Genomic DNA, 19823 nt, shown 5'->3' on the forward strand with positions numbered 1-19823 from the left:
GCTCTGAAGCTGGAGTTATAGGTGGTTGTGAGTCAGTAGGAGCTAAACTTGGGTTTGCTGCTGCAAGCCATTTCTCCAGTTCCACTTTCAAACTTTTTAAGAATTATGCTGAAATCTAAATAAACCCCTTGATGTAAATTTTCTTTGCAGCTCTTTTTTCTTCTCATATAGTTTCCTTTACCCCCTTTTCTTCCAAAGCTCTGGGTATATAAGGCAATGGCAATTTTTTTTTACCCCCACTATACTCTTTAAGGATCACGTTGGATATGTGGTGGTCCAATGTTGGACAAATTATCATTACATGGTACATGAATGTTTACATGTATTAGGATTGGTCCGAGCACTGAAATGATCATCTAGCTTCTGTAAGGCAAAGGATAAAACAGCAACCCACAGCTTGGGAAAAAAACTCTTTACCAACCATACATCAACAGTCTCAAGAAGTTAGACTCCAGAGAACCAAATAACCTTATTTAAAAATGAGGTAGAGAGCTAAACAGAATTCTCAACTGAGAAATCTCAAATAGCTGAGAAGCATTTAAAGAAATGTTCAACATCCTTAGTCATCAGAAAAATGCAAATAAAGATGATCCTAATATTCCACCTGGCACAAATCAGAATGGCTAAGATCAAAAATTCAGGTGACAGCAGAGGTTGGTGAGGATGTGGAGAAAGAGAAAACTCCCCCATTGCTGATTGGACTGCAAACTGGTACAACCACTCTGGAAATTAGTCTGGTGGTTCTTGAGAAAAGTGGACATAGTACAACCTGAGGACCCAGCTATACCACTCCTGGGCATATACCCAAAAGATGCTCCAACATCTAACAAGGACACATGCTCCACTATGTTCATGGCAGCCTTATTTATAATAGCCAGAAGCTGGAAACCACCCAGATGTCCCTCAACAGAGGCATGGATACAGAAATTGTGGTGTATTTATACAATGGAGTACTACTCAGCCATTAAAAACAATGATACAGAAAACGTGGTACATTTACACAACAGAGTACTACTCAGCCATTAAAAACAATGACTTAATAACAAATGGATAGAACTAGAAAATATCATCCTGAGTAAGGTCGCAAAAGAACACATGTGGTATGTACTCACTAAAAAGTGGATATTAGGCAAAAAGCTTGGAATACCTACGATTTAATTCACAGACCATATGAAGCTCAAGAAGAAGGAAGACCAAAGTGTGGATGCTTCATTCCTACTTTAAGGGGGAACAAAATGATCATGGGAGGTAGAGGGTGAGAGAAACTTGGGATGAAGTGAGAATGGAGAGAAGGAAAAGTGGACAGGATCAGGTATGGGAGGAGACGGAGGAGAAGTACAGAAGGTTAGGAAATTGAACAGAGGTGTATAGCAATGAATGGGTGATGGAAAATTGTGGGTAGCCAACAGAAGGTCCAAGAAGCCAGGAAAGCAAGAGGCTCCCAGAACCCAACAGAGATAACATTAGTGGAAATGCCCAACAAAGGGGAGAGAGAACCTATACAGACCATATCCAGAGGTTAGGCATAGTGCCCGATTAAGAGCTGGGGACACCAACCCATCTCCAAAATTTTAACCCAGAATTGCTCCTGTCTAAAGGAAATATAGTGACAAAGAGTGGACAAAGACTGAAGGAAAAGCCATGCAGAAACTTCCTGCCCAAGGCCAGACCGTGTCCAGTTTCATCAGGACTCCTTCCCGAAGGTTGCTGGGTGCCCAGAAGAGCAGCAGAAGGGCTCTCACTCCTGAGCCCAGGAGTGAGTCCACATTCTCTCTCCACTGTCTAGAACTCTCAATCCTGAATATCTATGCTCCAAATACAAGGGTGCCCACAGTCATAAAAGAAACTCTACTAAAGCTCCAAGCATATATTGCACAACACACAATAATGGTGGGAGACTTCAACACCCCACTCTCCTCAATAGACAGATCATGGAAGCAGAAACTGAGCAGAGACACAGTGACACTAACAGAAGTTATGAATCAAATGGATTTAACAGACATCTATAGAGTATTTCATCCTAAAACAAAAGAATATACCTTCTTCTCAGCACGTCAAGGCACCTTCTCCAAAACTGACTATATAGTTGGTCACAAAACAGGTCTCAACAAATACAAGAACATCAAAATAATCCCATGCATCCTATCAGTTCATCATGAACTAAGACTGGTCTTCAATAACAACAAAAACAACAAAAAGCCCACATACATATGGAAGCTAAACAATGCTCTACTCAATGATAGCTTGGTCAAGAAAGAAATATAGAAAGAAATCAAAGACTTTTTAGAATTTAACGAAAATGAAGGCACAACATACCCAAACTTATGGGCTACAATGAAAGCTGTGCTAAGAGAAAAACTCATAGTGTTCAGTGCCTTCAAAAAGAAAGTGAAAAGAGCATATACTAGCAACTTGACAGTACAACTGGAAGCTCTAGAACCAAAAGAAGCAGATACACCCAAGAAGAGAAAACGGCAGGAAATAATCAAACTCAGAGTTGAAATCAACCAAATAGAAACAAAAGAACTATACAAAGAATCAACAAAACCAAAGCTGGTTCTTTGAGAAAATCAACAAGACTGATAAACCCTTATCCAGACTAACCAGAGGGCATAGAGAGAGTATCCAAATTGACAAAATCAGAAATGAAAGGGGAGACATAACAACAGAAACTGAGGAAATTCAGAAAATTATCAGATCCTACAACAAAAGCTTATACTCAACAAAACAAGAAAATCTAGAGGAAATGGACAATTTTCTAGACAGATACCAGGTATCAAAGTTAAATCAGGATGAGATAAGCCATCTAAAAAGCCCCATAACCCCTATAGAAATAGAAGCAGTAATCAAAAACCTCCCAACCAAAAAAGGCCCAGGATGGTTTAGTGCAGAATTCTATCAGACCTTCATAGAAGACCTAATACCAATACTCTTCAAACTATTCCACATAATAGAAACAGGGGGAATACTATTCAACTCATTCTTTGAAGCCACAAGTAAGTTCATTCCTAAGCCACACAAAGACCCTACAAAGAAACAGAACTTTAGACCAATTTTCCTCATGAACATTGATATAAAAATAATAAAATTCTTGCAAACCGAATCAAAAAACACATCAAAAGAATCATTCATCATGATCAAGTAGGCTTCATCCCAGGGATGCAAGAATGGTTCAATGTAAAAAAAAACCCATCAATGTTATCCACTATATAAACAAACTCAAAGGAAAAAAAATCATATGATTATCTCTCTAGATGCTGAGAAAGCATTTGACAAAATTCAACACCCCTTTATATTAAAAGTCTTGGAAAGGTCAGGTCTTCAAAGCTCATACTTAAACACAGTAAAAAGCAATACAGCAAACCAGTTGCCAACATCAAAGTAAATGGTGAGAAACTTGAAGCAATCCCACTAAAAACAGGGACTAGACAAAACTGTTCACTCTCTCCCTACCTATTCAATACAGTACTGGAAGTACTAGCCAGAGCAATAAGACAACAAAAAAGAGGTCAAAGAGATACAAATTGGAAAGAAGTCAAAATATCACTATTTGCAGATGACATGATAGTGACCCCAAAAATTCAACCAGGGACCTTTTACAGCTGATAAACACCTTCAGCAAAGTGGCTGGATATAAAATTAACTCAAATAAATCAGTAATCTTCCTCTACTCAAAGGGCAAACATGTGGAGAAAGAAATTAGAGAATCAACACTCTTCACAATAGTCACAAAAAATTTAAAATACCTTGGGGTGACTCTAACTATGCAAATGAAGGATCTGTATGACAATAACTTCAAGTCTCTGAAGAAGGAAATTAAAAAGACCTCTGAGGATGGAAATATCTCCCATGCTCATGAATTGGAAGGATCAACATAGTAAAAATGGCCATCTTGCCTAAGGCAATCTAAAAATTCAATCCAATCCCCCTCAAAATTCCAACTCAGTTCTTCATAGAGTTAGAAAGAACAGTTTGCAAATTCATTTGGAATAATAAAAAGCCTAGGATAGCAAAAACCATTCTCAACAATAAAAGTACTTCCAGGGGAATCACCATCCCTGACCTCAAGCTGTATCACAGATAAATTGTGATAAAAACTGCATGGTATTAGTACAGAGACGGGCAGGTAGACCAATGGAACAGAATCAAAGGCCCAGAAATGAATCCACACACCTATAGTCACTTGATTTTTGACAAAGGAGCTAAAATATTTAATGGAATAAGGACAGCTTCTTCAACAAATGGTGCTGGTTCAACTGGCAGACAGAATGCAGAAGAATGCAAATCGACCTCTTTTTATCTCCTTGTACAAAGCTCAAGTCCAAGTGGATCAAAGACCTTCACATAAAACCAGGTACACTGAAACCAGTAGAACAGAAAGTGGGAAAGAGCTTAGAACACATAGGCACAGGGGAAAATTTCCTGAACAGAACACCAATGGCTATGCTCTAAAATCAAGAATCGACAAATAGAACCTCATGAAACTGCAAAGCTTCTGTAAGGTCAAGGACACTGTCAAAAAAACCAAAATAGCAACCAACAGATTGGGAAAAGATCTTTACCAATCCTACATCTGACAGAGGGCAAGTATTCAATATATACAAAGAACTCAAGAAAATAGACTCTAGAGAATCAAATAATCCTATTTTAAAATGGGGTACAGAGCTACACAGAGACTTCTCAACTGGGGAATACTGAATGGCTGAGAAGCACCTAAAGAAATGCTCAACATCCCTAGTTATAAGGGAAATGCAAATCAAAACAACCCTGAGATTCCACCTCACACCAGTCAGAATGGCTAAGATCAAAAATTCAGATGACAGCAGATGCTGGCAAGGATGAGGAGAAAGAGGAACACTCCTCCACTGTCAGTGGGGTTGTAAACTGGTACAACCACTCTGGAAATCAGTCTTGCAGTTCCTCAGAAAACTGGACATAGTACTACCTGAGGATCCAGCTATACCACTCCTGTGCATATACCCAAAAGAAGTTACAACATCTAACAAGGACACATGCTCCACCATGTTCATAGTAGCCTTATTTATAATAGCCAGAAGCTGGAAAGAACCCATATGTCCTTCAACAGAGGCATGGATACAGAAATTGTGGTGCATTTACACAATGGAGTACCACTCAGCTATTAAAAACAATGATTCCATGAAATTCCTAGGCAAATGGATGGAACTTGAACCTACCATCCTGAGTGAGGTAACCCAGTCACAAAAGAACACTCATGGTATGCACTCACTTATAAGTGGGTACTAGCCCAAAAAGCTTGGAATATCCAAGAAACAATTCACAGAACTTATGAAGCTCAAAGAGAATGAAGGCCAGAAGGTGGATGCCTCAGTCCTTTTTAGAAGGGAGAATCTAAAGGCTCATGAGAGGAAATAAAGGGACAAATAAAGGAGCTGGGATTGGAGAAAAGATCATCCAGTGACTATCTCATTTAGGATCCACCCCATATGCAACCACTAAACCCAAGCAATTATTGCTGTTGCCAAGTCAAGTAGCTGACTGGCAGGAATTTGATATGGATGCCTCCTTAGAGGCTCTGCCAGAGCCATACCAATACAGAAGAGGATGCTTGCAGCTAACCATCAGACTGAACATGGGGACCTCAATGAAAGAGTTAGAAAAAGGACTGAAGGAGCTGAAAGGGTCTGCAACCCCATGGGAAGAACAAAATGATCAACTAACCAAATCCACCACAGCTCCCAGGGACTAATACACCAACCAATGAGTTGGCACAGAGAGACTCAAAGACTCAGGTACATATGCAGCAGAGGATAGCATTTTCTGGTATCAATGGGAGGAGAGGCTGTTGGTCCAGCAAAGGCTTGTTTTCCCAGTGTAAGGGAAAGGCCAAGGTACTAAGGTATGAGAGGGTGGTTGGGAGAGGGAGCACCTTCATGGAGGCAATGGGAGGGGGAGGGGAATGGGATTGGGGAAAGGGAACAACATCTGAAATGTAAATGCAGAAAATACCCAATAAAATATTATATATATAAAAAGAAGAAGAAGAAGAAAAAGGATACAGCTAAAATAGAAAGGCCATCCAGAGACTGCCCCACCTGAGGATCCATCCCATCCGCAGACACCAAACCCAGACATTACTGAGGATGCCAAGAAGCGCTTGCTGACAGGAGCATGATACAGCCTTCTCCCGAGAGGCTGTCTCCTGAGAGGCTCTGTCAGAGCCTGACCAATACAGATGTGGATGCTTGCAGCCAACCATCAGATGGAACATGGGGACCCCAATGGAGGAGTTAGGGGAAGGACTGTAGGAGCTGAAGGGGTTTGCAACCTCACAGGAAGAACAACATTATCAAACAACCAGACCCTCCAGAGCTCCCAAGGATTAAATCCCCAACCAAACAGTACACATGGATGGACCCATGGCTCCGATGCACATGTAGCAGAGGATGGCCTTATCAAGCATCAATGGGAGGGGAGGCCCTTAGTCCTGTGAAGGCTCAGTGTACCATCCTAGGGTGGTGAGGCAGGGAGTGAGTGTGTGAGTGGGGGAGCACCCTCATAGAAGCAAGGGGAGAAGGGTGGTATAGGGGGGCTTATGGAGGGGAAACCAGGAAAGGGGATAACATTTGAAATGTAAATGAATAAGATAACCAATTAAAAAATTAATAATCATCTAATAAATCCTTATGCCAAAAAAAGCCAGATGATAATACTGAGTCCAAGGTAAAATTAAACAAGCAAGAAGACAAACAAAAAACCAAACCAACCCCCAATACTTGATAATATTAATAAGAAAGCATAAGAATTGTGATTTGAACCTGTTTTTCTAATGAATAACAACCCTTTTCTTCTTTATCACATTTGTATTAAGTCTAATCCAACAGTTTCAGGTTTCAGTGTCCAGGATAGGAATTGGCCTCAAAATCTCGGAAGAAGAAGGAAGGAGGGGAGGCATGAACAGGAGCAAGGAATCTATAATAGATATAACCTAGAAAGATCAAACTTTTAAACTCCACTTTCATTTTTCACAAACCTTGAAACTGAACGAAGTCCTAGGAAATAAAATTATGACACAAAACAGGTAAATAAAATAAAATTGTAATAAATAAATGGAGTAAATCTTATGACTTTTAATAGAATGAATGCTAAGTGATTTTTGAATGTCACACTTCATTATCAAACTTTGTAATTATAATGAAAACAAAGCGCTTATAAAACAACAAGACTGACTAGAACATAATTAAGAGCACATAAAAAAGTAGAGTCGTATGCAGAATTAGTACGCCATGTAAAACATGCCATAAGGCCAAGAATAAATCTTAATTTAAAAAAATAAGAATGAGTCTCCTGTGAGATCAGTCGGCAGGAGGGAAATAGAAAACGCACTAGGCTTTGACTGTAAAAGAATGCAAATGGCAGGTAAGGAAACACAATTTAAAGAAACTTAATTGAAGAATAAAATATGAAATTCAATTTGGAGAAAACAAATTCAAGAATGAAGATTCACTGTCAAACGACACTGAACTATTTATTTGTTTATTTATTTATTTATTTATTTATTTATTTATTTATTTATTCACAAAGTATTTATTAAGCCTCTGTAACACTGTTATAGTTTCTCAGGGAGTGGATAATGGGATTCAGGTAGCAATGATGGGTTGGGAAGCAGAAGCATATGCAGTAGGAAGCCATTATAGTTTACTCACTACCATATCCCCAACATGTAGCCAGTGCACAGCACAAAACAGAAATTCCACAGTATCTTCTGAATATGTGAACTGTCAGCTTCCTCGGATGAGGTAGAAGAAGGAGACAAAAGCCTAGTGGAAAGGTCTCTGGAAAAAAGAAAGTGCCAGATTCTCTGAGCTGACTTTTCATGTTCTTACATGTGACCACCAATAAAATTCATTGATTAGCTTCTGTCCCAAAGACAGCTTTGTTATCCTACTACTTTGTCCCATTAATGCCCCCTATTGGTCCAGCCTTGGCTGTGTCTTTGGCCAGATCTTATCACGGGTAATATTCTTAGTAGATTCTGGAACTGGGCCTATCTACTAAATGAGCATATTAAGTACGCATGTGCCTACAGACAATTATGGGCAAAAACCAACCAACCAAACAAACAAACAAAAAACCTGTGGTCTTGTGGAGGCCAAGAGTAATTAATAGGATAAGGATGTAACTCAAATGGCAAAGTGTCTGCTTAGTATGCATGAGGCCCCTGTGGTCTAGCCCCAGCACTGAATAAAAAATTGGGTGTGGTGGCACACACCTGTAATCCCAGCATTTGGGAAGTGAAGGCAGAGGATCAGAAGTTCAAGGCTATCTTCTACTATACAAGTTCAAGGCTAGACTGAACTATAATGAAATGAAGTGAAAAATGAATGGTTAGCAGCCAATTAAACAAAACCACTCAAAGAAAATATTTGAATTACCATTTTTAGTAGTAATTTCAAAAGGAATTATTTAATTTGAACTTCAGTGATCTTCAATTTGGAGAAAACATGATAGTGAGATCATATGAGAAGGCAGAAATGAAAGTGAAGTTCATTTTCAAACATCAAAGAGGAAATGTAACATAGTCTATCCCAATGCTAGGACGAATATGAAGGCTGAGGATAGTCAAGAATTAGAGAACAGGAAAGTTGAGAATAGACAAGAGTTGTTACACACACACACACACACACACACACACACACACACATACACACACATACATCATACATACAAATAAGCATTACAATAATGAAAGCCATTAGTTATATAAAACATATGTATACAATGCATAGTAATTAAAACCAAGCAAAAATATAAAAAAATAAGATTCTAGTTTATTTACTCTCATATCTCCATGTAATTAATACACAGCATAAACTGAAATTTAATAGTGTTTTCTAGCGTTGTAGCAGAAAACTAATTAAATAAAAAGTCAGTTAAAAAGGCTTTTCCCTTAAAACAATACAGCCTATTGTTACTACTCTTCAGTGCTACCAGAATGAGATGGTAAGATCTCATTGCTAGCATGGTAAAGTACTCTTTGGTCATAGGACATTAAAAAAAAAAAATCAAGCTGAACTTTCCCTATTCCATGGGACTCTCAACTGCCTTTAATACTTGCACCCAGGTGATACACCTATATAAGCCTCTATTCACTTTAGGATACTCATCATGGGCAAGGAGTGCAACCAGATCTGCCAGACAAACACTAAGTTAAACACATACCTTAGGTATTTCCACCTTAGTACCTCCACCATACTTCTAAGAAGCACCTGATGGTCTCTCTCTTCTTGTTGTTTGCTTTATTCTATTTGTGTTTTTGTTTTATTTTACTGTTTTCTCCAGTGACAGCGTCACTGTTCTTGTTCTTGTGTTGGTAACAGGTTGCAGAAGAAAGAGGACACAGCAGGAAGAAGAGGGTATTGTAATAGTCTGCTAGAGCAGAATGGTTCTCACCGTCCTAACACTGAGACCCTTCAATACATGTCCTCATGTTGTAGCGATACAAAGTGGTATCCCAGACTGGCCTCAAACTAGAGCAATATTCCCTCCTCAGCTGCCCGAGTGCTAGGTACAGAATGCTAACACCCAAGCTACAGAGTTTGCAGGAGGACTTAACATAGTAGTACATGATAACTGATCTCAGTGGCATTCTAGGCCTCAGTCCTCATAACTGTAAAATAGGAAGTGTGGCTGTAAACTACAAATAAAAAGAACTGTGTCCTGATGTGGCTTCTAAGGAGTTAGTAGCATATTCCACTCACAGCCACTGATCTTGGTTTTCAAGTTTTTATCTCACAGACAAGAATTTTTCTTTTTTTAAACCAGAGGGATTCCATTCAAGTGATAGTTAAAGGTGGATAATAAGTAAGGGGGTTGGGGCTAGTGGGCCTCTGAGTAGAGAATTTAACTGTTAACAGGGATTAAAATTCTTGTTCTTGTGTTGGTAACAGGTTGCAGAAGAAAGAGGACACAGCAGGAAGAAGAGGGTATTGTAATAGTCTGCTAGAGCAGAATGGTTCTCACCGTCCTAACACTGAGACCCTTCAATACATGTCCTCATGTTGTAGTGACCCCCAACCATACAATTAGTTTTATGGCTACTTCATAACTGTAATTTTGCTACCAATAGGAATCTAAATGTAAATATCCGTGTTTTCAGATTGTCTTGTGTCCCCTTGAAAGGGCCATTTGACCCCTAAGGGTAATGCAAGCCCCAGGATGAGTGAGAACCACTGCTCTAGAAGAAGTAGATGGTGGCCTGAGCATGGCAGAAACAATAAAGACCATAGACTGTGACAATCTAGTGACTCAACACTGTGAAGGCAGACTCAATAAGACTGATGACAGACTGAACACAAGATGAGAGAGAATCAAAGTTTTTGCCCTCAGCTTCTAGAAGAAAAAACTACTTTTTATTAAGATGGGATAGGTTATAGGAAATGTAGTTTTGAGATAAAGCTCTGTAGTCTTCAACTTTTAAAGGTAAGGAAGATAATGAGAAGTAGGAAAAAAAACTGAAGAAAAAACAACCAAAAGTTTTCAGTGAGAGAAAAATTTAGATGATGAAGTGTGCTAGAAGCTGAGTGAAGAAAGCATTTAAAAAAAAGAAGAAAAGAAAAAAGTAACTATCAGTGTAGATGCCATTGAAGGAAGACAGAGAACTGACTCACTGGTTAGCAATGTGAAAGTCAGCTTTGAACTAGTTTAGCAAGAGATATATGTGGAGAAAAGTCCTAATTAGTATGGACTCAAGGCCTGATTAGTATGAAAAGAAAACTGAGTCACTGAACTGGATAACTGTACCAGATTCAGATACAGAATCAATAGACAATGGAGAATACAGTGCCTTGAACTAACTTGTATCAAAAGGCACTGCATTTCTAGATTCTAAAACAGTAAGTGGCACATAAATATTTATTGATTACTAAAGTCATCAGACATTTTATCAAGAAGCAGTCTAGAAAATACAGTAGACTATAAGGATTCTTGGTCCAATATGAAAATACAGTCCTTTACTTTGCTGATATGACTGAAAACTTCTTAGAGCCTTTACATACCTAAAACAGGTATCACACAATTTGGGAACAAGGCTAAGACTTAACAAATACCTTTCAAGAATATATGTTTAATTCTGGATATATAATACCACCTCTCCAACTACTTCATATTTCTGAGGCCCTTGTTTAATATTAAAATGATGAAACAAGCATAAGACTTACATAAAATCAGATAGCTTTCCCACAAATAGTGCAGGGACACCAGGATATCCATTTGCAAGAGAATGAAGATGGGCCTGACTTTATATACAAAATTCACTCAATAGCCAGCAGACCTAAATGTAAGGACTGCAGTCACATAGCCTCAGGAGAAACCCACAGGGGTGAATGAATGTGATCATGATGCTGCAAAAGCGCAGCAGCAGCAATGAAGAACCAAGCTCTTTCCTGCAAAGGCAACAACTATCAGGAGAGGGTAGTGCAGCCCTCAAAACTGAAGAATTTTCAAATCCTGACTGTGATAAAGTCTAATATCTGGAGTGCATAATCAACTCTCTTTTGCCCTTTTTCTTCTTCCTACTTGTGTGTATGAGCACATCTGCATGGGTCTGTTTGCATACAAAGCCTTAAGTTGTTACTGGGAACCTTCCCTGATTGTTCTTCCATTTATCATCTTTAAATTTTCATTTATTATGTGTATGTGTTTGCCTGAGTGAATTCATATGCATCACGTGCATGCAAGAGCCTGATCATAAGATCCCCTGGAGCTAGAGTTTCAGGTGTTTGTGGGCCTCTGCTGGGAACTGAACCCCTTCCTTTGCAGAGCACTCTTAACCACTGAGCCATCTCTCCAGGTCCCCACCACATTCTTTGAGCTCATCAATATGGTCAGTCTCCCTAAGCAGCTTGGACTTGCAGGTAACACACCCACCCAGCATTTATATGAGCACTAGGGTGCTTGAATCCCAAGTGTTTTAACCACTGAACCATTGCTCCAGATCCCTATGATCAATTCTTATAACTCAACAATAACACCTGGATATATACAACTGGAAAAATCAAGTTCTAATATCAAGTTAACTGAAAAAGAAATACTGCAACACTACTCCTGGGAATCTGACAAATACATATTTCCCAGCATAGTCAAATACTCCATTTTTAATATGCTAACAATCTGGTTTTTGTTCATCACTTGAATGGAAGAATGATGTCAGGGTAACTGGAGCCTAGATCACTACTGGCCTTTAGAAACTCTATGGCTTTCAAGATAACCAAGAGACATATGGCTAAAGCACTAAAATCTGAATCAGGTCCTTTGGGACTCTTCAGGGTCCTAGAAAAATATCTCAACAATGAAAAGCAGTCTTTAAAACAAATGCACGAAAAACCTCAATGATGTTGATAATGGAGAATCGGGTATTATCTAGCTACCTTCCTGAAAAGTCGGAAGTGTGTGGGTACTCAACATACTGAATATCTGCTATGTAGCCACAGATACTAGCCCCTCCCTTACCATGCCACCTTTTCAGATAAACTTCTCAAAAACGTTGTCAAAATAGGTTGGAAATCATAGTACAGTGGTAGAATGCTTGCCTGGCATGTGCAAAGCCCTGGGCTCAACCCACAGTGCACTGATACACAGATTATTTTGAACAGTCACAGTTTTCTTACAGTCGTATTTATATCAATCTGCTATCCACCTTTTCCATTATAGAATGGCTCTTACTGAGGTCAAATGTCCTCCTCCTCTTTTTCTTCTTCTCTTCTTTCTGACAGGGTTTCTCTCCTTGGCTGTCCTGTTGACCAGGCTAGCTTCTGCCTCCCAAGTTCTGGGATTAAGGGCGTGTACCACACAGCCCAGCAAGTCCCATCTTAAATTCAACAGATTATTTTCAGCACTCCTAACTACTTGATTTCTCTTTTCCTTTGGAAGGCACTATCTTCCCTTGTCTTTATGGCATGCTTTAAACTACAATTAGATTTCAAAGAAAGAATAGAAAGCAAAAATCAAGTATGGGTTATTATTTTATGTGTATAGGTATTTTGCCTTTGTGTGCATACCACATGTGTGCTGGTGCCTATGGAGGCCAGAAGAAGACATTGGACCCTTTAAAACTAGAGTCATAAATAGTTGTGATAAGTATGTGGGTGCTGAGCCATCTCTCCAGATCCAAGTATGGTTTATCTTTGAAATTCTTAAATACTGCATTTAAGTACAGTGTGAGTGTCTATGTGCAACAGTACTTTTTTTGGCCTCATCTAATTAAAAACTCTATACTATGCATTCAGTTAACTCACAAACCTAATGTCAAATTAGGTGCCCCTCACAGTACCTCACTATCATCTAATTCTAGATAGTAAGTGCTCCCTATTGTCTTATTCTAAAAAACTAGCTCTGAGCCCTCTTCTGTTGCTTACCGTGGGGCAGTGGTTCTCATCTGAGAAGCATCTGAAAGTCAAGGCTGCCAGCACTAGAGGCTGAGAGAGTAAACCAGTTAGAGGCCATCTATTGCTTCAACAGCAAGTGCCTGACCATCCAGATCTACATACCAAGACCCTGACTAAAAAAAAAAAAAAAAAAAAAAACTGAAGTAACACCATCACACACACACACACACACACACACACACACACACACACACACACACAAATGCCAACCAACTGAAAACAAAAAACTGAAACGAAAACCTACAAAGCTGCAATTCAGACTAAGTGAATAGAAACAGAAATTTCTTAGATGGGCCTCAGGGTTTTTGTTGTTGTTCTCTTTTGTTTTGTGTGTGTGTGTGTGTGTGTGTGTGTGTGTGTGTGTGTGTGTATGTTTGTGTATGTGTGTGTGTGTGTGTTGGTACATGTACATATTTGTGTGTGCCCATGTTCATACGGAGAAGCAAAAGAAGGTCAACTGGGTCTCTCACTGAACCTAGAACCACACTAGTGGCTAGCAAACTCCCATTATCCTCCAGTCTCTGTCACGGCACTGTAGTCACTAGTGACTTCTGCTGTGCACAGTTTTTACATGGACTCTGGAGACTTCAATCCAGGGCCTCACACTTGTGTGACTACCTACCCCAGCTGTACTTGGCTTTTTGTTTTTTAATCATTCAGTGTTTCCAATATAAAACCAAAAAGAAAATTATTCTCTTTTGACCAGGACTACACATTCGAGAGCACACAGAATTAGCCCAGTTGGTTCAGCTGGTAAAAGCACTTGCATGCACGCCTGAGTCTGGCTCTCAAAGGATGCAGTGCATCCGCATGCATCTACAATGCCATCACTCCAACAGCCAGATGGAAGATGGAGAGAGAAAAAAAATCACCAGAAGGCTCATGGGCCAGCAAGCCTAGAGGAGGCAGCACAGGAAAGATAGCAAAGATCCTGCATCACCAAGGAGAGCACCAACTCCTGAAAGTTATCTTTTGACTTGCACACACACACATACCCTCATACAATGCAGAGGCAAAACAGGCTAGGCACAAGTTTTAGGGAGCGGCTGACTGGAATCAGTTTTGACTTACTTCTGATCACTGTTGCAATACAAGAAAGCCAGTTTAGTCTGTCATTCATATTCTCTCTCTCTCTCTCTCTCTCTCTCTAAAAATCATCAGATTAAAAAATACCGACAATGCAGAATTAATGACAAAATCACTGCATGGGCAAACTAAAACATCCATGACCTAGATTCTCTGTTAGGCTATTGGTTTGCAATCTCTGCAATGAATAATTTCACCCATACACTTCAACTCAAACCTCAACATCTGTGCCTCGAGTCCTATGCTTTCTTCCTATGAGTTCTGAACTGTAAAGTGCTTTAGCATCTCAAGGTGAGCAGTGATTTAAATCCACCTCAAAACTATCCTTGTGATGCTTTCAATTTCAGGTAACAACTCCACTATTCACGTTTTGGGCAAGCCAGTGCCCTGGAACTCACCCTAGGAAGTTATTTTTCTACCTCAACATTTGTGCCACTATCTTCTAAATTCTGTCAACCACGCCCCCTAAGTGCATCTATCTCATCGATTCATGATCTTCTTTCTAGCCCCACTGCTATCATTCTGGTCTCAGGTACCATTTTATATTTTAGCTACCTTGTTCAAATCATTTTTTCCCATATGATGATCTTTCACAAATCTATTTGGTCCAATAACCACATTTCTATCAATTTATTCCACAAATATAACTACACACATGTGAACTGGCATATTCATAGTGGTATTTACAATAAACTGGAAGCGTTTACACGCCCATCAATGGGGAATGGATAAATAATCTATACTGTAGCCATACAATGAAAGGCCATATATATCAAAATGGGTAAATTCCCAAGGGACTGCTAAGAGAGCAGAATTCAGTGTGCCACCATTTGTATAAACAAGATGCCTAGCCAAAAAAAAAAAAAAAAAAAAAAAAGTTCAGAACAGTAAACAAAACTATTAGCAATGGTTATCCACTCAGAAGGCCTGGGGAATATGTTGGCTGGAGTATAAGATATTATTGAATATACCTGGAGAAGGGCCTGTTTTAAGAAAACTGTTTTAAGTCCCTTGCACAGTTTCTGGTGAGCAGGCTGGACCGAGAAGTCAGTAGCAGACAGCCTCTGCCTACTTCCCTACCTCTATCATTCTGCCTCCCTAATCCTTTAAGGTCCGGCCACACTAGTTTCTGGGTTCCTGGGGTTTGGGGGACATAGTCTTTTTCATATTAAGGTTCTTCCTTCTGTGTAGAATACTGTACCCTAAGCTTTACTCACCAATTCCATGTTTATCCTTCTGACTCTGTCTCACATGTTCTTTTCCCAAAGAAACACTCCTCAGTTTCCGGACTAGGCCAAGATTAACATTTTAGGTACTCAGGGAAACCTGTACTTCTCCTCTCAGAATTTAGCACTGCTGTAATGACATAACTGTGTAATTACATATGTTCACACCAGTTACCTCTTCAGATAATCAGAAACAGAAGTGCAGAGATCATACCTGTTGCTTTTACCTTTGTATTCCTAGACCTAACCTACCATACAGTTTTCAAAGCAGACTGTCACATATTAAATAAATGATTTCTCTTGCCCTTAAGTTTAGGAAAGCTGACAAAGTCAATATATAACCAAACAAGGGCAATGCAGTGCACTGGCATTAAAGCAGCTGTCAGTTTATGACAGTGGTTTTCAACTAGTGATAGTCTGGTCCTTCTCAGGATACCTACCAATGTCTATAAGCAGTTTTGATTGTCATTAACTATGCGTGCGATGCTACTAACAGCTAGGATTATATGTCAAGAATATGGCTAACCTTCCTCTATTGCACAGGACAGGCCACCATGACAAAGTACTATCTGATCTAAAATGTCAATGGCACCACATATGAGAAACCCTGACAGGATAATAATATTCTAAAGGGGAGTCGATTCTATCCCTTACTCTGGTGGATTCTGTTGTGGTTATTTTGTTGAGGTGCTGGGCAGAATTAAGAGGATGTCAAGAAAAGTTTCAGAGATGTAAACCTTGAGTTACTTGTTGAAAGGTGATGGAGGCCAGTTCCACTGGAACTGAAATTTAAGTTATTTCCTTCAAATATTCTGTACTCCATAACTGCCCAACTTTTACTCTCTTCCTGTTCAAGTAAGGTTTCCTTGTTCTGAGAATACGTGGTTTTAACTGAAGCTTAAAGCCAGATTAACTCAGACCATAATGTCAGTCACTATGTAGAATGTGAAGCTATTTTTTTTAACATACACAAATCTTATGTGTGAATGTAAAGCATTAGCTGCTATTATTCAGGTCGTTGGCGTATAAAGCGATTGCTGAATCCAACAGCAATATTGACCTTGGTATAGACTTTCCCAAAGCTTTTCTATATAAACAAAACAAACAAACAAACCCCAAAAGAACCTCAAAACTTTGTATTCCTGACTTGAGCTTTCCAGGTTGTGTAAAAGATCTCTCTCTTTTTTTCCTCCACGAGTATCTCATGCCTTAAGTTTTGTCAGAAAGAGACAGCCTTTTGAATGCAATAAATGTGAATTAATTGCGTGCAAATCAGGATCCATCTATAGATTTTTTTAAAAGAAAGCTTTCAGTAATCGTCATGGAGACCAGTGAAAGAAACTGAGATAGTTTTTAAGGATGCCAAGGAAAGCCCTGTGTTTACTACAACACTAGTCGAGTCTGCTGCCTGCTTAGCTGGACGACCATGCTCTGACCTAGTATGGCAATTCTTAGGGTCCCTGTACTTGATGCTCTGTTTACAAGAAACTGAGGCCAGACACTAAGGAAGAACAAAGAAAAATGCCTGGCACCAAATAGGCGGGGACGTTTTGTACATAAAAGAAGATCTGTGGAGGAACTCTTCTTAAATTTTGAAAGGCAGTACAAATCATCCTCTCCGCTTACGTGTTCAAGCATTTATTCTGTGTTCTCAAACTATTTTCTACAAAGAGAATACCTTATAATTTACAAACAGCAATTTGTCCTCCCCCTCTGCATCTGCAGACCATCAAGCGGGATAAAAATTTCCCTAGGCTTTATCAGAGTGGGAGGAATGGAAATTAATCTGAGCACAACACAGTTCCGATGCAACATCAACTCCAAGCCCGGCCAGCTGGTTTCCATCGAGCGGTCCCCAAGGAGAACGCCCCTCCGAGCCTGCAGCCCAGCCGGCGCGACCGTGGGACCGGCCGAGGTGCTCGCAGCTCAGTCACTCGGCCGCCCTCTACCTTTGTTTCAGGTGCCCCTGCTCCCAGAGTGGCTGGGATCCCGCCCGCAGCCCCGAACTGGTGACACATCCTTCTTTGGCCAAGTCGGGCCGAGGCCGGGCAGGGGGCGGGGAAGGAAAATAAAGCCTCAGAGCCTAACGACGTGACTCTCAGTTCTTCCAGAACCACGGCATTTGCTGCCCTGCCAAGCTTTCCCGTTAACGAGTTCCCGGCCCGGGCGTCCCGCGAGGTGGGAGGCGCCGGCCATCCGGCCCCCTGGCCTCCTCCGAGGAGCTCCCGGGCCACCGTTCTCCACGGTCGCCAAGCCCTGGAGTCCTCAGGCGAGCCTGCGCTCCACCAGGAGTCTCTTCACCGCGCGCGGCCCCTGCGGCCAGGCCAGTCCCCGCCCCCGGCCCCGCCCGCCCCGGCCTCCGTGCGCCGCCCCTCGGCCTCGCTACCCCGCGGAGGGCCGGGGGCGCACAAGGAGAACCGACCTAAGGCCCCAGTCTGTGAGCCTACCTCAGTGCCCGCTGCTCCTCCTTCCGCGGCTGCCTCGGCTCGCTGGCGTCGCGCACACGCCACCCCGGCTTCCCGCAGCGCGGGGTCTGGGCCGCTTACGCCGCGCGTGAGGAGCCGAGGCCTGAGCGCGCCCCGCCCAGCCGCCCAACAACCTAGCTGCCCGCCAGCGCCTCAGCCCCGCCCACCAGCGCTTCAGTTCCCGCCCACAAGACCCGCCCCTCTCGGCCCCGACCCCGCCTACCTGGCTGCTCAGCTCCCTCCCCCCCCTTGCTTTCTCCGAAAGGGGGCCCTGAGGGGAGCCGCGAGAGCCGCCGCCGCCGCTGTGCATTACTTTGTGTAATGCAGAAGGCTATTTGCACTATTTGGGGACTGAGTTTCATGTTAAGAGTATACATTTTATGATGGCCGTCATTATTATTATTACCCTTCTTAGATAACTGTCCTGTTCTTCCAGGATGCTCTGTGACCCATCCGACAACAGTCTACACTCCTTACTGTGGCCCGCACCAGGAGTTGTGTGAGTTTTGAAAGAAGATGGTTTATTTATTTATTTTTAAAGCGAATTGTTAAACAGGATAAAAATTGTTAAACAAGCAAAGCTTTGTAAAACAAATGCACAACTTAATGGATTATTCTGAAACATTGGCAAGTTTGATTCCTGAAGCTTTGACCCTAGCTAAAATAATAAACGAGGTTTTCTTTTATTTAAAATGGGAAATAAAATAAGTGGGCTGACTGAGCTAGAGACATAGAGCAGTCGGTATAGTAAACGAGGATAAAAACCACATAAACTGGGAGAGGTAACACATGCCTGCAGAGGTGGAGAAGGCAAGAGAACCGGAAGTTCCTAGTATTTGAACTTTGGCCGAATTGCTACTTTAAGGCCAACCTGGGCTACATGAGTACCATGACTCAACAATAAAAATAATGCATGTTCAATCCTTAATTTAAAAATCAGTCAGTCATTACATGAGCATATAGGTAACACGAGCAAGTCAGTCAGTCGGGAGAAGGAATAGTACGTGACATTCAGTCATGTAGAGATGAGGAATCAGATGTAAATCAGACTTTAAAGAGCCATGAATTAGGGTAAACTGTGAGAATGGGCTCTGGGTACTTGGTTTATCTCTTCCTTTCTGTCAACATCTCTTAGCAAAACACCAGTTGCTTAAGGAGTTCCTTATGTGTACATGTGAAATCATACATTGTACATATACACTTATGTATAGACAGTGCAAGCAAACAAAATGCACACAGTTTTACGTTCTGTAGCTACGTGTAAGTTTGATTATAAGAAATATATTATTTTTTTAAATGTATATAGCCTGAATCATTTCACCCAGGTAATCTTTTTAATAGCTAAAGTATGGTTCGTGGTGCCTTAAAAAAAGAAAAACCATTACACACCCAACTTTATATTGTCCCCATTTTAGAAGGCCTTCCCCATACCACATTGACTCTCTTCTTTGTGTCAGAACAATCCTGTGAAGAAGGCAGGGCAAGACACAGAGAGGTGGCAAAGGTCACAGAACAGTTCTTGATAGAAAGGACAGGGAAGTACACATGGAATCCCAGAACTTCAACACCTCATTATCTGCCTTTACCTTTGGACTCCTGATGGGCCTTTGCCCTGCATTTCC

The 19823-nt window shown here is 40.9% G+C and overlaps 1 protein-coding gene across 1 annotated transcript in view; it reads right to left on the bottom strand.

The window, feature by feature from the left end:
- PPP2R3A (protein phosphatase 2 regulatory subunit B''alpha) overlaps positions 1-18304 on the bottom strand; it is a 133782-nt gene extending 115478 nt beyond the window's left edge. Inside the window, exon 1 of the mRNA XM_080934442.1 lies at positions 18184-18304. The gene's annotated coding sequence lies outside the window, so the exon portion shown is untranslated. The remainder of the gene's footprint in view (positions 1-18183) is intronic.
- Positions 18305-19823: the final 1519 nt, after the last annotated feature.

The sequence above is a fragment of the Micromys minutus genome, assembly GCF_963924665.1.
Source record: "Micromys minutus genome assembly, chromosome: 21".
NCBI classification, from domain to species: domain Eukaryota; kingdom Metazoa; phylum Chordata; class Mammalia; order Rodentia; family Muridae; genus Micromys; species Micromys minutus.